Raw genomic sequence first — 13,084 nt, 5'->3', positions numbered from 1 at the left:
TTGTGGCATTGAGCTACTCTAGAGGGTGTATCAGTTTTCGTATCATTCTTTTTTATAAGACTACACATATGACATGACTTTCCCGGACAACACCCAGCCTTTGGTACGATACAAGTACATTATCAGTGTGTTACTTTAGCCACTCTTCCTAAGCCTGAATCTTGCCAAACTTTGTTCGTTTATAAAGCGACAAAACCTTTTCCATATCCAATAGAAATCTCTGCAGAGTTGACAGTACTATTCCGACCATACCATTTATGAATCACTATTAAACAGTGATGATACCAGGTGTTTGCGTAAAGGTGAGCGTATCCTGACCCACCAATGGCACTATCACAAACACATGCAAAGGTAAGTCAGTTGTTCTGAAAAAAGCGCTGGTTTTAACATTTACACTTCCTTAAATGCAAAAACATATTGAAGTCAATTCTGATAAATAAATATGTCAACAATCATATCTTCACAGACGACTTATTTAATCATTGAAACAAATAAACCCATTGACAACAGTCAGAAATCACAAACATTGTTCAGTGCAATAATACGACACAAGCCTCGCCCACTCTTATCAGCTGATCAGGAAACAGTAGAAGTGGGTGTGGCCTAATTTGTTTTCAGTTAATGGAAACATAAACACATTTATTTTGCTTTGTTAGTCAATCACAAGTCACAGAATCACTAGGAATATATTTGTATATTTATACACACTAAAATCATCTGAAAATGATACAATGAGACATGTTTGGGCTAGAAAACTTAAACATTATCCACGGACAGGATTCTAAATGAAACATCCAAGGTAAATATCATTCTTAAGTTTTATTCACCTGAATTGGCTTTTTACCAGGTCCTCTATTCCAAATTTTTTATAATGTAAAAAGTTATGCAATGCAAAAACAACCAGGAACCAGTCTCTTTGAGGAGAGATTCATTGCAGCATATTAAAGATTTGTTACGCTCACAGTCGGGAACGACATATCAATCAGCAGATGTTGGGGACATTTGTGTGCACACACAAACGTGTGATGATGCTCTTTCACAATAAGAGTTCTAACATTACACTAGGGCCCATGTTCCACAAAGCGAACGTAGCGCTATGACTGTTGTAAGCTAATGTTAAAATATGGGAGTTACGATCACCTTAGCACTACGATCGCTTTGTGGAACGGGGCCCAGGGCCAGTTTTAACAGGGCCAGACTATCAAAGCACAACCTTTGAAAAGTTTTCACAGCATATGCGCCAGTGTGTCCTGTAGTTAAAGAATTTTGTTTTACACCAAACCTCAGATTATGTATTTTCAATTTCTGTATGGAAACAAGCTTCTTCATAATTTGCATCTTCAAAGCACCAACAACATAAATATTCAACAAATTGATGTTATTGGTATTTGTTGCTAAAGCAATAAACCAGTTTCTCCCTGTAAAACTATTCAAATATTATGCTTGGAAATATAATTTTTTGTTCACTAACTTTCCAGTTTTAATCATATTCTTTAGGTAGCCCGAATTGAACAACTGACAACGGCAGCCCAGTTTGAAATCATTCAATATTATGCTTGGCAAATGCCATTAAGCTTGCTAAAAATTGCTATTTCAAGTAGCACTTACCTAACAACTATAATTTGGAACAAGACCTCTCAGCATGGTATTGCAGCCATTATAACCATTACACTACCATGATACTATCTACCAACAACTAATCATGTGTCAGTTCCTGGAACTATCGCCTTACCATTCCGCAGGCCTCCCCATGCCAAATGACCAGGTCAGTATTTATCAGTGACCGGTGGGGAGTGGAAAGGTCACAGACTTGTTTACTTGTTTCTCACCAGGTGGCTCTACCAGAGCTCTCATTTCGGTTCTTGGACCTTTGATTAAAACGTGCAGGGCTTCGTTCGGGGTTTCCAATTAAGACCTAAGTGGCATCAGTAACAGGAATAATATTGAATTTGGACCATGGTTAAGTCTGGAAGAACGGCTTGTAATGTAAGCAAATGGAACTGAAGACTGTTTGTAGTGTAATAAGACTGTGAGAAACATTGTGAGAAATATTGCTTTGATTAAAGGTCTTGATAAAAACAAGTCTATATCTAGCCAGTATCAGGAAACATATTTTTAGAGGATAGCAATGTATTGTGTAAAACAAATAAAATAAAAGATTTCATAGCTTTCATAGATTTCATAACTTAATGTTAGTTACTAAGATGCTTTGCTTAAAGATGAAAGGCGCTGACTGTAATTTATCCTGCGATAAAGTACACTTTTTGAGTTATGTCATAATTGATTGACGTCTTGGCGCTGTTCAAATTACCTCCCTGTGATCGAACGTATCCTTGGTAACATCATTCTTTCATTACTGTCAAGCAAGATGGCGCATCCACATCAATTTTGGGTGAAATAGTTTCTTTAAACTTGTTTAATATTTGAATATTATTAAGTCGGAAGAAATAAGGAAAGATGATGTGAGGATTCTCTCTCATGCTGCAGACTTATCACAAACATATTCAAACCAGACTGTCTGTGTCACAGCAGTCGCAAACTTGTCTGTGGCAGGCGCTGGTGCCTCCAAATTATGTCTGTCTCTAGGAAAAAGGAACGGGTCAACTGCAGTCTACCCCAAAGGAATAAGCAATCCTAGAAAAGTTTCATAACCACACTCAATCCAAAAAAAGTACGAGAATCGGTACTTTGCCAAGAAAGTGTTTTCCGAACTATAACATTTGTTAACATGCTACAGTCAAACAAATTGCCTGCAATATTGCTCTTCCATAGACACACTGAGTGCAGGGCTACGTCAGTCACAACCTTGATGAAGGGGGAGATAACTGTGACAGTGATCAATGTGGGAGCCAACGGTGTGTTGTGTTGTGTTGTGTTGTGGTGTGGTGTGGTGTGGTGTGGTGTGGTGTGGTGTGGTGTGGTGTGGTGTGGTGTAGAATAGTGTAGTGGTGTGGTGTAGTAGTGTAGTGGTTTGGTGTAGTAGTGTTGTGTTTTGTGGTGTATAGAATAGTGTAATGGTGTGGTGTGGTGTGGTGTGGTGTGGTGTGGTGTGGTGTGGTGTAGAATAGTGTAGTGGTGTGGTGTAGTAGTGTAGTGGTGTGGTGTAGTAGTGTTGTGTTTTGTGGTGTGGTGTGGTGTGGTGTGGTGTGGTGTGGTGTTTTGTGGTGTGGTGTGGTGTGGTGTGGTGTGGTGTGGTGTGGTGTGGTGTGGTGTGGTGTGGTGTGGTGTGGTGTGGTGTGGTGTTGTGTTGTGTTGTGTTGTGTTGTGTTGTGTTGTGTTGTGGTGTGGTGTGGTGTAGTGTAGTGTAGTGGTTTGGTGTGGTGTGGTGTGGTGTGGTGTGGTGTGGTGTGGTGTAGTGTAATATTAAGATGGTTGGTCCAGATACAATAATTTACAGACTGCTGTCATACTGCTGGAATATTGCCTAAAGTGTGTCTTAAAAGACATACAAACAAAACAAACTACTGCAACTACTACCACTACTACTGCAACTACTACTACTACTACTACTACTACTACTACTATCACTACTAATACTAATACATGTACTACCAAATTTCAAATCAACAAGAAAATAAATGAGAAGTCGTTCATGAATGAATAAAAAGCATACTGTCTGTTTTTATCCCATCAGAGATGCCATGTCTCCCAGAGATGCTCGAGTGAAGCACCAGTCACCCTACCCCTCATTTGCCCCAGCACGGATCACCTCCCTATGTCTCCCAGTGATTCGGCTGCTGACTCATCCTCATGTTCCCCATCTCACAGCTAACACAATTAGAGAAATAATGGCACTTAAAAACTAATTAGTGTCTGTCTCAGCTCCAAAATACCATGTCTGGTTCTACTGGTCAAATTTCAAACATAATGAATTTACAGTCTGCTTCATCAAAGGGATGTGCCATATTAATGTATTTTCTCAATTTTAAGGAAACAAATACGATCGGTCTTGACCTTCGGGTATTCCAAATGGATACTATGATGGATGGGCGTTAATACAAAACAAATAAATATTCATGTGTAAACTGATTTATATGGTTCCCCGTTACATTTGTATAAAGGTATAACAGCGATTAAGTGAAAATTGCAGTGACTCATATTAGGCGTCTTAGTCATGCTGTGATTCAACTAATCTTGGGCTATTTCTTTTTTAACTTTTTAAAAAAAAATTCTGGTTGATTTGAAGTGGAGGTTATCATCTAAATCGGACATCTGCACTTAAAAAGACGGAACAAAGACAATTAACGTCCAATCAGCAAATCGTCATGGCGAATGATTGACCTTGAGAAGATTTACACAATTTGGTTCAGTGTACGATTAAAATTAGTTAAGGATTAAAATGTGCTATTTCAATATCAGCCAAAGTGGAATATGTTAAAAATATGTCAGTTAAATTTAGCATTCATGCTTTTTAATTTTCTTTTACTTTGTCATGGTAAACAAGCCCATGCACAAAAACAAGCTCTAATACTTATTGGCACAATGCAAGATAAGCGTCAAGTTAGATGGAAACTCGACAAATAGATGCTTCTCTTAAGGTTTATCAGAAGGGCATCTTTCAGGGGTAACAGAATCTTATCTGTATCACCCCAATCAGAGGCCTGACATTCTCCAACATTTTGACATGGAAAACATTGAAAATAAATGAGGATTTCATCAACCCGTAAGTCCAAACTACAAGTTTACAACAGCTTGTCATGAACTAAACAATCTCCTGACAAATGCAGCACCCTTAATCCAATAAAAATGGCAAGAAGCAAAGAAAAATTGGGCTGAAAAATATCTGCCAGGATTTATGACAATCTGCCAAGATGGCTACCATTCCAATATCAACATGACTGCTCCTGTTCCCAAAGCAAGGTAACTCTGTCAGAGGTAACAATTCACGTTGTTTCGATACTCTCCACATATATCTATCATCACTCAACTATAGATTGCAACCGTAGGATGTGACATTAAAGCTCCCTTACCTTCGAAATAGCACAGAGGTTTCCATAGCCCGAGGCTGGCATTTTGGCGAAAGTTGGGTCTAGCCCTGAGAAAAGTTCTCAAAGAGTTTTGCTTGATATGGTTCAACCGAACCTGTATATTGCATGTGGGTGTATTGGGAGTTTGTCCTTGTTAATTTGGTTGAGCTGTGTTTTCAAGGGGGTGAGAAAAAAACAAGGTGAAAATTACACTTTCCCCTATCCCTGTTTCTGTCATTTGTAAACATATTCTGTTATAAAACAATTATTTTCCACACAACAAACCATAAATAATAACACCTGCAATGAAATTCATCGTCTTGAAATTTGTGTTACATTTGCAGCCGGAAAATTCTTCGTCAACTTTAAACATTTTATTCAGAAAATACACCTATACCCAATAATGTCGTTATACAGAGGAATTCAGCAGTATCTACAGCCTTGGTCTGTTTGGAATATTCTCTGATCTTCCTGCATGGGTCAAACTGTATACTAATCAACCACACCAAAACAACACTAAACAATATCCTATTTTCAGCCATCTTGCCTGGTTGAATGGTACACTTGTCCATATGTTTCTTAAATCATCACTGAACATCACCATGCCAAACCAAAATGGCTGACTGATTCTGGTACCATATTCCCTTCTTGTTTTGGTGGAACTGTAGACTCAGGGCATATTCCAAGAGTTTTTTGCTGTTAGTGCATATGGTATGAATCAAGGAGGTTATTTTCAAGGCTCTGGTTTCAAGCCTACAAAACAATATTGGTTTCAAGAGAATAGTGGGAACATAAATAAGCAATTCTTTGTCACAGGTTTTAGAAGCAGAAGTTAAATAATATGGGCATAGAATTTGTTTGTTGTGAATTGTTATCTTTTTGCTGTGTCGAGTTTCCTTTCTGGAAAATATGAAAAAATAGTTTTTTCAGACCACGTGGGAAAGTTATTAACGCCTCATGAGAAAATTTATAAAAACTGTAAACGTATTTACAAAGACATCTTTGTCAGCTATAATTGATGAAACATCATAAAAATGTATCTCTCACACTTTTGATGGAATCTGACTGTGAACTTTCACACTTTAAAAATCTTTCAAGACAATAAAACAATGGTTCCATTCTGCCACAATTACCATTATTACATCCGTTTTCAAAAGTAACAGCATCAATTACATACATCTGACTTCTAGCAGATAATGAAGGAAGAGATTGCAGCACAACAATACGGGATGTGTTTTGAAGGTATCAGCATACAATGTGTTCATTAATTGGTAAATCTGTCTTGGGTTCATATTGTCTCCATCCGATACTCCCAGTTGAGATAAGTCTTCAAGATAGTAGTTTTTCATGCATACTTATTGTGTGGAGTATCTTGGTGATTAGTTCTTGTGTCAAAAGGGACATAGTCTTTATGTTATGAGTGGGTGTGTTGGGTTTAACGCTGCTTCAAACAGTATTCCAGTTACATCATGGCGTGTGATGTGTGAGGAAAGCCCCAAGTAATGCAGGTCTAAGATGTTTACCACTTTGGTGAAAGCAAAGAGCATGGTATGGTGCCGGCAATCGGGATGATCACAGGTTTCTGGCATGCCCAAGGGACGCTACTCTGCATCGCGAATTGCGGCGCCATAAATGACTCAGAGTCACCTGTGTGCCCCAATGTTTTAGGTATTCATGTAGGAATGTTGACTAAATACATGTGGCAGGTTGAAAATGTGGCAAATGCATTTACTATACTTTAGATTCTGTTGACTGCAATGTCCAATGTCAAGGTCGAATAATAAGCAAACAGCTATTTGGGTAATCTAAAACCTTACTGTGAGAATTTTTACCTTGACAAGAAACTGCAGTCTGCAATAATGAGCTCTTTGCCTCAAAACAGAAGGGAAACCCAAAAATGTAAAATCATTAAATATTATCTTATCAGTTTATGAGTTACTATTATGTGCCACAAGATAAATAGAGGATATCATATGAGTGTTCATGTTATACTATGTTTACGACACAAGTGTCTTAATTTGGTGAATGAATATAATTTGGAATTTGGGCATGAATATAATGTTCTAATTATTGTGAAGATGTCTACATACAGAGACGATTTTTAGTGTTTACCAATAAGGACAGAAAGTTGCAACAGCAGCAGAACCACAATTTGTCAAATGACAACAATCTTCAGCTATGATGTCGTTTCTTGTGTGACATCATTCTGACCTCACATCACAATAAGATTTGAATGACATCATCAATGCTGTCTGGATGACTGAAACAATACACTGTTGTCTCGTGACGTGATATGACCCTAGGGCACACATGATTTCTATGAGTTAGTGAGTGAGTTGGGTTTAACGCCGCTTTTAACACTATTCCAGTTATATCACGGCGTGTCAGATTAATGTGGGAGGAAAGCCCGAAGTGATGCAGGTCTCAGACGTTTACCACTTCGGTGAAACCCACGAGCACAGGTATGGTGCTGACAAACCTAGAAACATAATCGGGGCAAACCGGGATTCGAACCCACAATCATAGGTTTCTGGCGTGCCCAAGGGACGCAACTCTGCACAGCGAATCGCGGCGCCTTAGACGACTGGGCCACCCATGCCCCCTGATTTCTATGAACCCTGATATGTTTGCCCTCATGGGTAATAATACTGATTATTTTCTGTAATCATAAAAAATAACAGTGTTGGCAGTGATGACTCTTAAACCAGTGTAATTGAACTTGGATTACAATGTCTGGATCTGGTCAAAATGAATAACAGACCGTGGAATAGTCTGTCTTACAGACCCTGATACAAATATATATCAAATACAGCCCATGCAAGTCTATAATGTTTGGCAAGTCTAGATTACTGCAGTATTAGGAAATGAAGAGAGTCTCTGGGCTCCCTTTTATTATATTTTTATTAAGATAATTGAACAACTGTCTTTTTCTATACGATATGTTCATTTCAGAGACTAGAGGTTAGTCTAACCATGGAATAGTCCCTGCATTTAATTCAACATGTGTCCTCTCTCTTTTACACTTAAAATTAATGTTGCCCAAATGTCATGATTTTTTCGGTCCCAAGTCAACCAACACGGTTCCTTTGGCACAGTGCATTCTGTGTAGTATAACATTCTAATTGCTGTTTGAGAAAAAGTGTCTGCTAATATCATATTACATCAGCAAGATATCAAACAGTGTAACCAAAATGTTTACATTGAAATGAAGGTTCTAAATAATTGCTTCAAAATGTCAACACCAGAGATTATTATGAGTCTCAAATATCTTCTCAAACAGATTCCCTAGGGTGTAAAAGGTAAAGATGTGTCCCGCTCTACCTGCAGCACCCGCCATTCACACAAGTTTCATTAAAAAGTTCAGTGACCCTGAGGAAGGGGTGTGAACACATATTTTGTTAAATGTCTGGATCGTCTAAATACTCCTGAATGGATCACTGGACCAAAGTCAAGTCCATAGGGATTTACCTGGGTCCGTCTAGTTTCATGTCCTTAAAGGGCATGCCAGAAACCTATGATTTGGGGTTTGAATCCCAGTTCAGCCTGATCATGTTTCTAGGTTTGTCAGCACCATACCCCTGTTCGCGGGTTTCACCGAAGTGGTAAAACGTCTGAGACCTGCATCACTTCGGGCTTTCCACCCACATTAAGCTGACAATCTGTGATATAACTGGAATACTGTTTAAAGCAGTGTTAAACCCAACTCACTCACTAACTCTAGTCCTTAAGACTTTCAGGACTAGATGGGGACCAAGACATGAACATGGGGGTCCTGAGGCTGGCTGGCGACATGTTACAGTTTCACTTGATTACAAGGAATTATAATAATGTCAGATCGATGCCTCACGTCTTTTATAGATGGGGATTTCAAGAAGAAAATCAACTACCATCACCCTTAAAATTAACACCTGGTATCATTACTATTTTATAGTGATTCATAAACACATGCTCATGATATAGTCGGAATTGTACAATCGACTCTGCTTTATGCAGTATCAGTACTATATTACATGCAATCTACAATTTTGATATTATTATTATGATTCAAACAGCCATATTTGCATCCCAAGGAACTCCCTATGAGAATTATTAGGTCAATTTGTAGGAATATAGGTAAAACTGTGTACAAGTAATAGACTGATCTGTAACTATTTTGCCATATTTTAAAAATTTTATGCTTAAAACATGTTTGTTTACCAACTTATCCGTCGTCTACATGGAGACGTGGCAATCAACACCATCAACATCCGTACCCAACTAGAGAAGAACCCTTGCTTGACAGCGGTATCAGACAAAAACATCACCTTTACAGTAATTAAAGAAGTTGTTGTCAATAAATTGTGTCTACTATGTTTGTTTACCAATTAGCTTTGGTTAATGAAAAAGATTTGCTCAATTTTCTTTTATTCTTTTTGGACATGAAGTTGTATTGTGAATTGGTTTAATTTGAGCAAAAAACCCTGATATTGCTTAAAGAGCATGATGTATGGCATGTTTTCAGTACTATGTACAGTCAAACACTGTTGTGTCAGAATTGGATGTGTTGAACTTACGGTTGTCTCGAAGTAAAAGCATGGAGCTCGCATATTCCTCCTGTAGTCATCATTTTTGGTTGTGTTAACTTCGGATAACTCGAAGTATTCATGCTAGTCTTTTCAACTTCGACACATGGTGTTTGACTGTTCTGTAATTGCTTCATAAGAAGACACCAATGGGACTCCAGGTGTGAGTGAGTGAGTGAGTGAGTGAGTGAGTGAGTGAGTGAGTGAGTGAGTGAGTGAGTTGGGTTTAACGCCGCTTTTAACAGTATTCCAGTTATATCACGGCGTGTCAGCTTAATGTGGGAGGAAAGCCCGAAGTGATGCAGGTGTCAGACGTTTACCACTTCGGTGAAACCCACGAGCACGGGTATGGTGCTGACAAACCTAGAAACATAATCAGGGTGAACCGGGATTCGAACCCACAATCATAGGTTTCTGGCGTCTCCAAGGGACGCAACTCTGCACAGTGAATCGCTGCGCCTTAGACGACTGGGCCACCCGTGCCCCCTCTCCAGGTTAGAACTGGTACCCGTCAAACCATACTTGTTGTATTCATGAGTTGACTAAATGTATCAGGTGGTCAGGCTCAGTGCGTTTTGTAATAAGTGTGTCCTCAAACCCAAGGCAAGACTAGACTTTTCCTTTGAAAGAACCTCTTCAGCTGTTATGTGGAATGAAGCAAACTAGACATTTGTTAATTTGATCTAGATTTCCTAGGGTTTTAGTAAAAAAAATGCCTAAAAAACATAAATTCCACAGTCATGGCGCACGACTAACCCTAGGCGGGAAGTTGATCATATCAATAACTGGATTGTCTCTTCCAAACTCAATAATTTACAGACCCCCATCATATAGCTGGAATATTGCTGAGTGCATTAAAAAAAAACACAAAACAAAATAGAAAATCATGAGAAGGCTTTGTTTGCTTTTTAAGAAATTCGTTTGATCAATAATTTCTTGAAAAGTTAATATTTACCTTCATTTTGAAAGATTTGTTTAGTTGTATCTTTTTGCTTTCTAATATATCAAAGATGGAGTGGTCTGAAAATACCCATCAATTTGAATATATTGATTTTATGTGTGATATTGGCTCAGTCAAATCCATAAACTAAAAAATAAAGTTTCGCTTTCCTGTGGATGGGTATAGAGCAATGGTAACAACCCCTGAAGAACTTTCCTGGAAAATAGAAGGGATACCGTATTCAACGTAATAAGCGCCCCGCTCTAATAAGCGCCCACGGCTAGTGAACAATCCCAATTAGCACCCCATCCGATTGATCGATGTTCACAAGACTTATTTATTAGCGTATGATACGCCCTCTTGTGTTATATGCAACCTTAATTATGGGCAATTATATTCTGGAAAAATATATCTGTCGTACATCAACACGAAATTTATCTTTCAACTGTTTTTTTCCCACCAAAATAATATTTTAACAAGAGCCCCCTATTTCTAATTTTGAGAGCGCCCTGGGCGCTTATTACGTCGAATACGGTATACTAAATAAGATAGCTCACTAACACCTCATGGTGATTAGATACTTACAGATCCTGAGTGTGTAGCACTGTCTGAGCATCAATGTTTGAGTCCTTGCCAAAGAATGGCTATCACAAATATTCAGACACTCTTATATAAACAAGAATTAATGATATCATTATCACCCTAAATCCTCGTCTATTAACTATATTTGGTTACAATATTTGCACGTCAGACTCAAAGACCTATTCATCAATTATTAATATAAGCTGCTGAAACAGGTCTTCATGAACTACATAAAGATGAAACATCTTGCTGTGATTATCAGCTCTTTTCGTTGGTACAGCCACCATTACGAAACATCTTGTGATTTGTTTCAGGAATCCAGACATGGTCATATACTGAGGGAAACAATTGATGCAACAATATTGAGTGAGTGGGTATGGTTTTATGCTGCTTTTAGCAATATTCCAGCAATATCACGGGGGGGAAACCAGAAATGGGCTTCACACATTGTACCCATGTCAGGAATCAAACCCGGGTCTTCGGCGCGACGAGCCAATGCTTTAACCACTAGGCTACCCCACCGCCCCGAGGCAACAATAACAAATATAAGGAAAGAAGCTATTGAAGTAACATGCATACAAAACCAAATGTTGAGATGTGTTTGTGTGCATTTCCAACGTGTATTTGGTAGACAAGCCTGACAACACAATTTACTGTGTCTAAAACTAAGTGTTACCTTATTTATTTCCATCAGTATATTTCCATTTGAGGAACTAATCAGAATTGAAGCATTAAATTACAACTTGCCCTCAGGCAATTTTCTTAACCACTTGGTTTACAGATCTGCTGACCCCAAATCCTGCAGGAATTAACACTGACTCTGAGAAAAGATATCCGCCATTCCAAGAATGTAAAGCATAAAGACTATCTTCTTTTGACCATGTGAAATGGAAATAAATGTGCAGTGAGGGAAGGTGTAATGACTGTTTGGACTATCAATACGGAAGCCATGCAGATCTGGTGGCAATGTATCAATAGCATGTCAAAATATTAAAGGTTATATTGATGCCATACTGCACAATTGACAGAATCAATAGACATAATAAAAATGAAAAAAAAACAAAAAACGATCAAAATGAAACAAGACTTACAACTACACTTACCTGGATACAAACTCTAAAAACACGAAATACTTTAGAAAATGAGGATACAATTGTTTTAATTGGTACAGGCCTTAATTAGATTTTTACTTAGCAATTTGTCTCTGATACAGACCCTGAATCCTAAATTTCCTAAATATAATGCTACAATACTTTGGCAAGTCAAGATTTCTTCAGTTTTAGAGTGAGTGAGTGAGTATGGTTTTACGCCACTTTTAGCAATATTCCAACAATATCATGGCGGGGGACACAAGAAATTGGCTTTACACATTGTACACATGTCGGGAATCGAACCCGGGTCTTCGGCATGACAAGCGAATGCTTTAACCACCTGGCTACCACCATTGCCCCTACAGTTTCACTGAAGTGATTTCCTGGGCTTCTTTCTGCTATATAAAACATCAACGCAGAGAATAATCAGCCTCAATTATCTGCTGAAACAGATTCCATTGGATGTAAAAGGAAGTTTAACAAAACAAATGTTAAATACTTTCACTTCAGAGACTAAATGTTAGTCTACCAGTATGTTAGTCTTCCTTGAATAAAACAAACTTTCAAGGAGACCAAGCATTTCACCACACATTTTCAAGGAGACCAAGCATTTCACCACACATTTTCAAGGAGACCAAGCATTTCACCACACATTTTCAAGAAGACCAAGAATTTCATCACACATTTTCAAGGAGGCCAAGCATTTCACCACACATTTTCAAGGAGGCCAAGCATTTCATCACAAATTTTCAAGGAGACCAAGCATTTCACCACACATTTTCAAGGAGACCAAGCATTTCACCACACATTTTCAAGGAGGCCAAGCATTTCACCACACATTTTCAAGGAGACCAAGCATTTCACCACACATTTTCAAGGAGGCCAAGCATTTCACCATACATTTTCAAGGAGGCCAAGCATTTCACCACAAACTCTCAAGGA

At 38.4% G+C, this 13,084-nt stretch overlaps 1 protein-coding gene across 3 annotated transcripts in view; it reads right to left on the bottom strand.

Moving 5' to 3' along the window:
• Nucleotides 1–13,084, bottom strand: part of LOC124143390 (leucine zipper putative tumor suppressor 2 homolog) — a 107,632-nt gene that overhangs the window by 84,684 nt on the left and 9,864 nt on the right. The window contains exon 1 of one of the 3 annotated variants that reach the window (XM_046512355.2): nt 4,971–5,100. The exons of the other annotated variants lie outside the window; for them this stretch is intronic. The gene's annotated coding sequence lies outside the window, so the exon portion shown is untranslated. Of the gene's footprint in view, nt 1–4,970; nt 5,101–13,084 lie in introns of those variants that run through there. 3 annotated transcript variants of the gene reach the window in all.

This window comes from Haliotis rufescens, unplaced genomic scaffold, assembly GCF_023055435.1.
Source record: "Haliotis rufescens isolate VD_foot unplaced genomic scaffold, xgHalRufe1.0.p SCAF_12, whole genome shotgun sequence".
In the NCBI taxonomy this organism is placed as follows: Eukaryota; Metazoa; Mollusca; class Gastropoda; order Lepetellida; family Haliotidae; genus Haliotis; species Haliotis rufescens.
This window is presented reverse-complemented; position numbering and strand designations above follow the sequence as displayed.